Source organism: Neovison vison, chromosome 3 (genome assembly GCF_020171115.1).
Source record: "Neovison vison isolate M4711 chromosome 3, ASM_NN_V1, whole genome shotgun sequence".
NCBI lineage: Eukaryota > Metazoa > Chordata > Mammalia > Carnivora > Mustelidae > Neogale > Neogale vison.
In genome coordinates, this window is record NC_058093.1 from 2,595,919 (window position 1) to 2,603,730 (window position 7,812).

Consider the following 7,812-nt stretch of genomic DNA (forward strand, 5'->3'; position numbering starts at 1 on the left):
AACAAGTCAGTAGGCTCAGGAAAAGCTGAGCATGTATGTTGCTGCCAGTCCCCAGAAGTTTCCTGGATTAGTTCAGGCAGCAGCTGCATAAATATTTCTTACACTGGCTGCCCGCCTTTCCCACTTCTTTGTAGGAAAGATCTTTGTGGAAAGATTTTTTTTATCTTATGTGGATTGACTAAAGAACATTATTTCTAGAACTTGGAGTGTTTCAAGAATAACTATGACTTCTGGAAGCTGAAGAGACAGGACCAATTTTTCTCTTTCTCTGTCTGGCTCTCTCCTATCCACCCTCTAAGATGTAGCTCAGAACATTCAGTATCAAGGAATGAGAAGGACCTAAGGAATAAAACTATGAACATTTATTATATAACAGAAACACTCAAACAAATAGAAAGACATACCTATTTAACAGGAAGAAAAATTCAAAATTACAAGGAAATTAATTTTTCCTAATAGTAATAGTATTTATTCTCTAAAACAACAATCAAAATCTTAATGAGTTTATTTAGAATTAACAAAATGACTCTAAAGCTTACCTAGTAAAATAAAAATCCTAGAAGAATTAGGAAAATTCTGAAAAAGAATGAGAGACCTTGTCCACAGGTATGTTATGCTATAGTTGGAATTGGTACTGACCCATGAACTTCTAGACTCTAGTGCGTGTAACAGAATAGGGTCTAGAAACAACACCACGTGGTGTAGGAATTCGGCACTATTTCGTGAGCTCTGATAATGTGCCATGTATTCTCCTTATCCCTGGACATACACAAATGTATGTCATCCTGACCACTCAAGAGATCGCTATTTAACCCTGTTTTATGTGTGAGCAGTCAGGGCAGTTTGTAAGCTATGGACCCAGCAGTTGGACTCAGACAACCTCCCTCCAAGACCCATTCTCTTCATTACTACTCCACACATTATTTAAAATCAAGGAAAAAATGTCACTCAAGACAGATGGCCAACTGAAACCATACCTCAGATTTTGTATCACAGCTTATTCTAGGTGGCTTAGATACTTAAATATAAAAATAAAACCATAGAAGTCATTGAAGAAACTATAAACTTCTAGAAATCTTGATGTGGAGAGGACTTTTCACCACCCACACAGAAGTCAAGATCAAAATAGAAAAGACTGATGGGCCTGACTCCAACAAAGAGGTGAAATATGAGCCGTCATGCCTATGACGGGCAAACGTCCACGGCCCAGGCACCAGAAGAGTCTCGCGAATCAACCAGATGGTGTTAGACATGCCAATGAAGAGAGGAATAATTCATGAAAGTTTTAAAATAAGACAAAAACATGTGGAAAGATGTTTGAACTTACTAATGATTAAAGAAATACACACTGGAACAGAAGGAATTTTCATGTGTCAGTCTGACAAAGACACGGCAGAGTAAATTCCATGTTGACAAAGGCCCAGGAAAACATGGCAACAGGAATTGGTATAACTTGTCTGGAGAGCAGTTTGGCATTTATAAATCAAAATTTCAGATGTGTGTCATTTACAGTCTAGCAATTCTTCCAGAGAATCTGTAGAGATCATGGCCTGAGTATCCAAAGTTATATATACAATGATACCAAATACAGAATTATTTAAAAACAACAATAAGAAGGGCAACAACGTAATTGTACTTTGATCAGAGACGATCTAAACAAAGGTATAAACTATAGGGGAATACTATATAGCTGTGAAAAGTGACAGAATTTCTATTTCATTGATATGGAATAAACCAGGATACAGAATAACATGCGGAAAATAGCAGCATTTGTATAAAATTCTATCTATTCGCACGTGCGCACACACATACACACACACACACACACACACATTTGCCTAGAAAGGTATTCACCAAAATATCAAACTGTAATCATCTCTGAGATTTGGGGTGAATTCTACTGTCTTGTTTATACTTTCATGTGTTATTTGGAATTTTTAAATAAGCAAATACCACAGACAAAGGGACAGAAAAAAAGGAAGTGAGGACGGCCTCTCTAGGAGGACTTTCCTGACTCTGGGCTGCTCCAAGAGCTGTTCTCTGGCCTCTCACAGCACTGTGCACATCTCAAGCACAGCAAAGCCACATTACAATGTAAAGATACCATTCCCCATGAAACCCTCAGCTTTTGAATATCCCTGATATCCCACATGTTTTTGTTTTTCTTGTGCGAAGGTCAGACTAGCACAGAGCAGACACCACATGACTCAATCTGGGATTCCAAAACCTCCTATAAAGTGACAGATCATAAAAGACACAGATGTCAGTTTTATGAGATAACGATGTGATTTTTTTTTCAACAGTTTTCAGTTTTAATGAGATAAATAAATTGTGGGGAAAATGAAAAGTAATGGCCTTTTTTTTTTTTTTTAAATGGATCTGTCTCCCTTCAAGCAAGATACAGGGCCTCAGTAAATTAACATTCTTCAGAACCTTTTGAGCACTGCTATGTAAGTCTTGGCAAGGACTAACACTGATCTGTGACTGGGAACATGTCCACCGACTTCTCTGAAACTGTCACTTTCTGCAGCTGCGAACTCGAAACGGGGGCATTTCACCCAGCAACAGGCATCTAACCCCCAGTGCGGAGGGGATGAGGAGTAGCTAAGCATATTTGTGGAGGGCTCTCCTCTGGGCATGCTTTATTTCTGCTCCAAATTTTCCAGTGAACTCTGTTTCTATTTTGACGTTGAAAACAATGTTTCAGCTCTGAGGGACACTCAACAATGTTTCACAATAAACTCCTCTTATCTGTTTGTTGACTTCATCATGTGGGATGCGAGCCAGATCACAAATTAAATTCCAGGGTTAGTGCTTTTGAACTGTAACAACACACACGATTTGGAGGTAGAAAATGGTCTCTAATAGGTATTATTAGCTATTCCCATGATGTATAAATACGCGCAAAGGGGAGTCGGTAACACATCAGATAGCCCGAGAGTAAGAAAGACCCCGAAACTGTAACTTTGTAGCTTTCAGTTAAAAACGGAAAGACCTGTACTTCACACCCAAACTGGTACTGTGTTTTCAAGCTGTGCGGGAAGCCGGTGGGTTTCGTGGCGGCAGCGGCGCTGCGGGGGCCGCGGCTCCAGCGGGGCAGAGCGGAGCCGGGAGAAGCGCGGCTCCGGCCTGGTTCCTCCAGCCAGAGGGAAGGCGCTGTCGGTGTGCGCGGCTTTCGGGTACGTACTCGTCTCCACGCTTGTCCCCTGCGCTTAGGCGGGAGGGATCTTCACACGCTCCCCCAGCCAATGCAAGCCCCAGCTTTTATGAACGATCATGTGAAATCTGGGACTCTTCATAAATATTGACACTGCTAGGTCGGTCAGTGTCTTTCTGACTGTTTATTTACTCAGTCCTTTGTCAATTAAACTTTGAGTTTCTACAACGTGTTACTTTAAGCTTGTGTCCTCATTTTGAATTTAGCGTATTACATAAAACTGCTCATAAGACAGGTATGCATGGCTAAATATCTATTTACTTAAAATCCATGGACCTAAACTTTAAAACAATGTAAAACATTGCAGAGTATCAATGAAATACTGCCAGGAAAAAGAAGGCTGGGAGAGAATTAAAAGATTAGAATTAGAAGAATGATAAAAGAAGTACCAAAAGCAAAGAACCTATAAGCTATAGTCAAAACAATTGCATATGATGTAAATAGTAAAACGTAAAACATTATGGCATTTAATAACTATTTGATAAATACTGGAATTAACTGATATAGCTCTGAGACCACACAGTCTTTTGTTTTTTAAGATTTTATTTATTTATTGAATTTATTTGACAGACGGGGATCACAAGCAGGCAGAGAGGCAGGCAGAGAGAGAGAGGAGGAAGCAGGCTCCCCGCTGAGCAGAGAGCCCGATGTGGGGCTTGATCTCAGGACTCTGGGATCATGACCTGAGCGGAAGGCAGAGGCTTAAACTCACTGAGCCACCCAGGCGCCTGAGACCACGGAGTCTTTAAGACACTTGGGCAGAGAGCACAAGGACAATCAGGGTTTCCTTTCCAGTATCAGAACACGAGAGCTTCTCTATGGAGGAAGCTACTTCCCTAGTAGAACTCAGCCTCTCCAGACTAACCGTTCACCTTGCAAATGTCCTTGTGTCATTAGCCCTGCGCACCTGCTCTCCGTAGAGCCTGGAGCTCCTTTCTGCTGGAAGCAAGCAGCTGTTTTGTATTCAACCTTCTGCCCACCTTCCTCACTGGCTCCCTACACCTGTCGAGACAGGCTACTCCAGGAAAGTCGCTCACACCTGCTACAGCCTTTGGCACAGGGCTTAGACGTCGGTACAGTCTCATCGGCTTGTTTCTTTATGCCAGAAATGGATGCTTGATCTGCTGAGGCTTCTGCCCAAAGTTGGAAACAAGCCACAAAAAGGAGCTGAAGGTTTTTGTACTCATTTGCTGTCTTTTCAGGGACATCTGAGGAGGAAGAGTAGATAAACATATGGACGCTGTCGACTATCTTTGACTAAGAACATGCATTGTGAATTCCCTTCCCACACTCCCCAAGACCCCACGGATGAAGTCTTCTCTTCATCTTTCTCTCCCTCTGTCCCCTCTCCTTTTCATTTACCTAGAAGTTTCATTGCCTAGAAGTTTAGGAAATATTAGAATTAAAAACAGTAATGAGAATATTCTTCTTTTTAAAATCAGACGTTCTTTCTAATGTCCACAAAAGAAATTGCAGCTAATTGTTTTCCAAAGACCTAAAACTAAACGTAAATTCAGTGTACTTTTCTTCTAGACAGATGGGTTGGTAGACTTCCACTATCAAGGGGAATATGTTACATTTGAAGAAAACAATGAACAAGTAAAGTTAATTGGTATATTTAACTGAATAGTCCATCCAACATGACACACTTACGTAAGAATAATTCAGGTAAAAATAAATGATATTGAAACAAAGAATATCTTTAATCCCTTCTCACGTGAATCTGAGCAACAGTGTCCTGGGGGTTCTGTATCGGGTATTGGGCTGAAAATGCGGATTCCCTACAAGACACATATTACCACTCCCTTGTGCTCACAGAGGTCCCGGGAAGGGCGACGATCTAACGAGGAGCACAGAAGCGGGCAAATGACAAGGCCGCAGCACACCCAGCGCCCCGAGCCGCTCCTACGCACTTCCCTGTGCCACCTCGCAGGGATGTGAGGAAATACCCGCCTCCCGCGGGTACTGTAAGTGCCGCACAGGGACCAGCCAGGACATCCTCGATGGGTGTGTGGGGACGAACTGGAAACACTTCCGCTCCTGGAAACGCAACTGGAAATCCTCCTGCTCCATGAGTTGTAGTCACACCCGTGTCCCCATGTAAGGTAGCACGTGTGCTGTGAAAAACAGACCCCGGAGGGGTGGTAAGGATTTTCTGACACTTCCCGTCAGAGAAGGCCTTGCCGGGGTCGCGTGGTGTGGAGAGCGGAGAACAGCCTCTGCAGACAGACACTTCCTAGCTGTGCCACACGTGACCCTTCGTGTAGGACTCAGTTTCCTCATCTGTAAAACTCAGAGGGTAAGATCTCCTTCACTGCGTTACAGCGAGGATCAAAGAAAGTGCTGGCAAGTAACAGAAGTTTATGAGTTAGTTCCTTTCCACTGTCATGTCTCTGATTTAAACACCTCTGCTCGGTCAGGTGCGTAGCAAATAGAAACAGACCCGTGCACGGGAACCATTCCTTCCAGAACACACATGCACACACCGGGTTCACGTGTTCCTTCAGGTATGATTTGCTTTGTGACTGGTCCTGCCTATTAAGGACCATCTGTTGTAAGTTCTTCAAACATACATTTCTCCTGAAGTGTTTGAACCACCACAAAACATGTTTATCCTCCCACTGCTTCAATCAATCTAATTCGATTAGCACGTACACTAGCAGCGCTACGACTGCCTGTGTCAGTGGAGGACAACCGCCTTCTCAGACAGTTTAGAACAAAACTTCTCCGGTGCAGCTTTCTCCCAGCAAAACGCAATAAGGAAAATGTTCAAATAAAAAATATATACTGCTATGGTGAGTGTTGTGAAGTGTGTAAACCTGGCGATTCACAGACCTGTACCCCTGGGGATAAAAATATATTATATGTTTATTTAAAAAAAACTTAAAATTAAAATTAAAAAATTAAAAAAATAATAAAAAATATATATATACTAATTTGCATCGAGGCCAGGGTGAAGAACATGGAAAAAAAGCTCTTGTACTTTGATCTCTCATTGGTCCATCCTTTAGATAAAATATTTGCTCCATTTTGGACTTGGAGACTATAAACAAGTCTCCATATAAGGAAAAAAGTCACTTAACTTTTAAAGTGTGACTTACATGTAGCCGGTTCAGACTTGTTTGTGAGGAAGGTGCATGCGTTGTCACAAGGTTCTTCCAACATTTCAACTCTACCCGTGAACTGCTATGTTGTAAAACAAAAATGCTCTGATAGCAAAGATTATTCTGAAAGGTGGATCGAGGGGAAAAAAGGAGCTGGAAGGGCAGCAGCAATGTTTAACTGAGATAATGAAGAGCTTCTGTAAGTGTCACTCAGGGAGCAAAGGTCAAATTCAGGGGCCTTCTGTCTTGGCTGAAAGGAATCTCAGACTAAATTGATTTTTCAGTCATTATAAAAATATTAGACTAGAGATTTGTGTACCTACTTCTCTGCTTTTAAAGTTTTTAATGTATATTTTAAAAAATTTAATTGCTATATCAACAATCTTAATGCAAATTTGTTTTAACTCAGAATCTGGGGGGTAAATATACACTTAAAAATCAAAGAAGAGATAAGAGATCAACATCATCTTGGTGAAGCAGCCCAATGATGACACAAAGAATTATTTTTTAAACTTCATCCCAAAGTGTTATCTGTAAGGAAGCACCGTAAATGGTTCACTGTGGGAGTGGGATGGAAAAGGGGACTTTGTCCATGTAAAATTCTGTGCTTTTTCTTTTTCAAAACAGGAGCACACTGTATAATCCAGAACATTTTTCAAGTGTTTTGTTCGTTTGTTTGTTTGTTTTTAATCTTCATCATCCTGCAGCTGCACAGTGTAAAGAACCCGGAGTAAGAAGTCTGGGCCCGAGGCGCAGACGTCGTGCGGTCGCGGGTGAACGCACACGGGTCCTTCGACCCGACGCGACGTCCGGCGGCTCTTTCCCGCTCTCCGCGCCCACAACTGTGCGTCCGCCGCGTCTCCTCTCGCACTTCGCCCCGGTGTCCGCGTCTCCCCCGCGAACCGCTCTCCGGGGAATCTCGGACGCGGCGCGCACGGGGCTCGGGGATGCCGCAGGTGTCGTCGGCAGGAGGGACGGTCCGGGCACCTGTCGTCGGCAGGAGGGACGGTCCGGGCACCGGTGGCACGTGCGCACCGGGGACCCCGCGCGGACGCCGCAACCACGGCTGCTCTGGGAGGGCACAGGGACTGACGCGGGGCCCGCACGTCCGGCTGCTCCGCTTCGCGCAGCTTGTGCCGCGTGTCCGTCCCACGGTCGGCCCGGGAGAATGTTCTCGAACAGGCCTCCTTCCCGGGGCGGGGCCAGAGCCGCCGCACGTGCCCGCGCTCGGCCCCGCGGGAAGGACGGCGTCAGTGGCCCCGCACGGAGCCCACGCGCCGCGGAGGGGGACAGGCTCACGGCCACGGACTGCGACAGGGGCGACGTGCGTGAGTCTCTCATGAATGTCCTCACGGGGCGCGTGACAGACACTGTCGCCTGCGCGGGCCGCGTCCCTGGTCGGTGTGACCCAAGCGGCCGCGCAGGGGTCGGAGCGCGTCCCCCGGTTAATGCGGGTCCGTCCGTCCGTCCGTCCCCGCCGTCCGTCCGTCC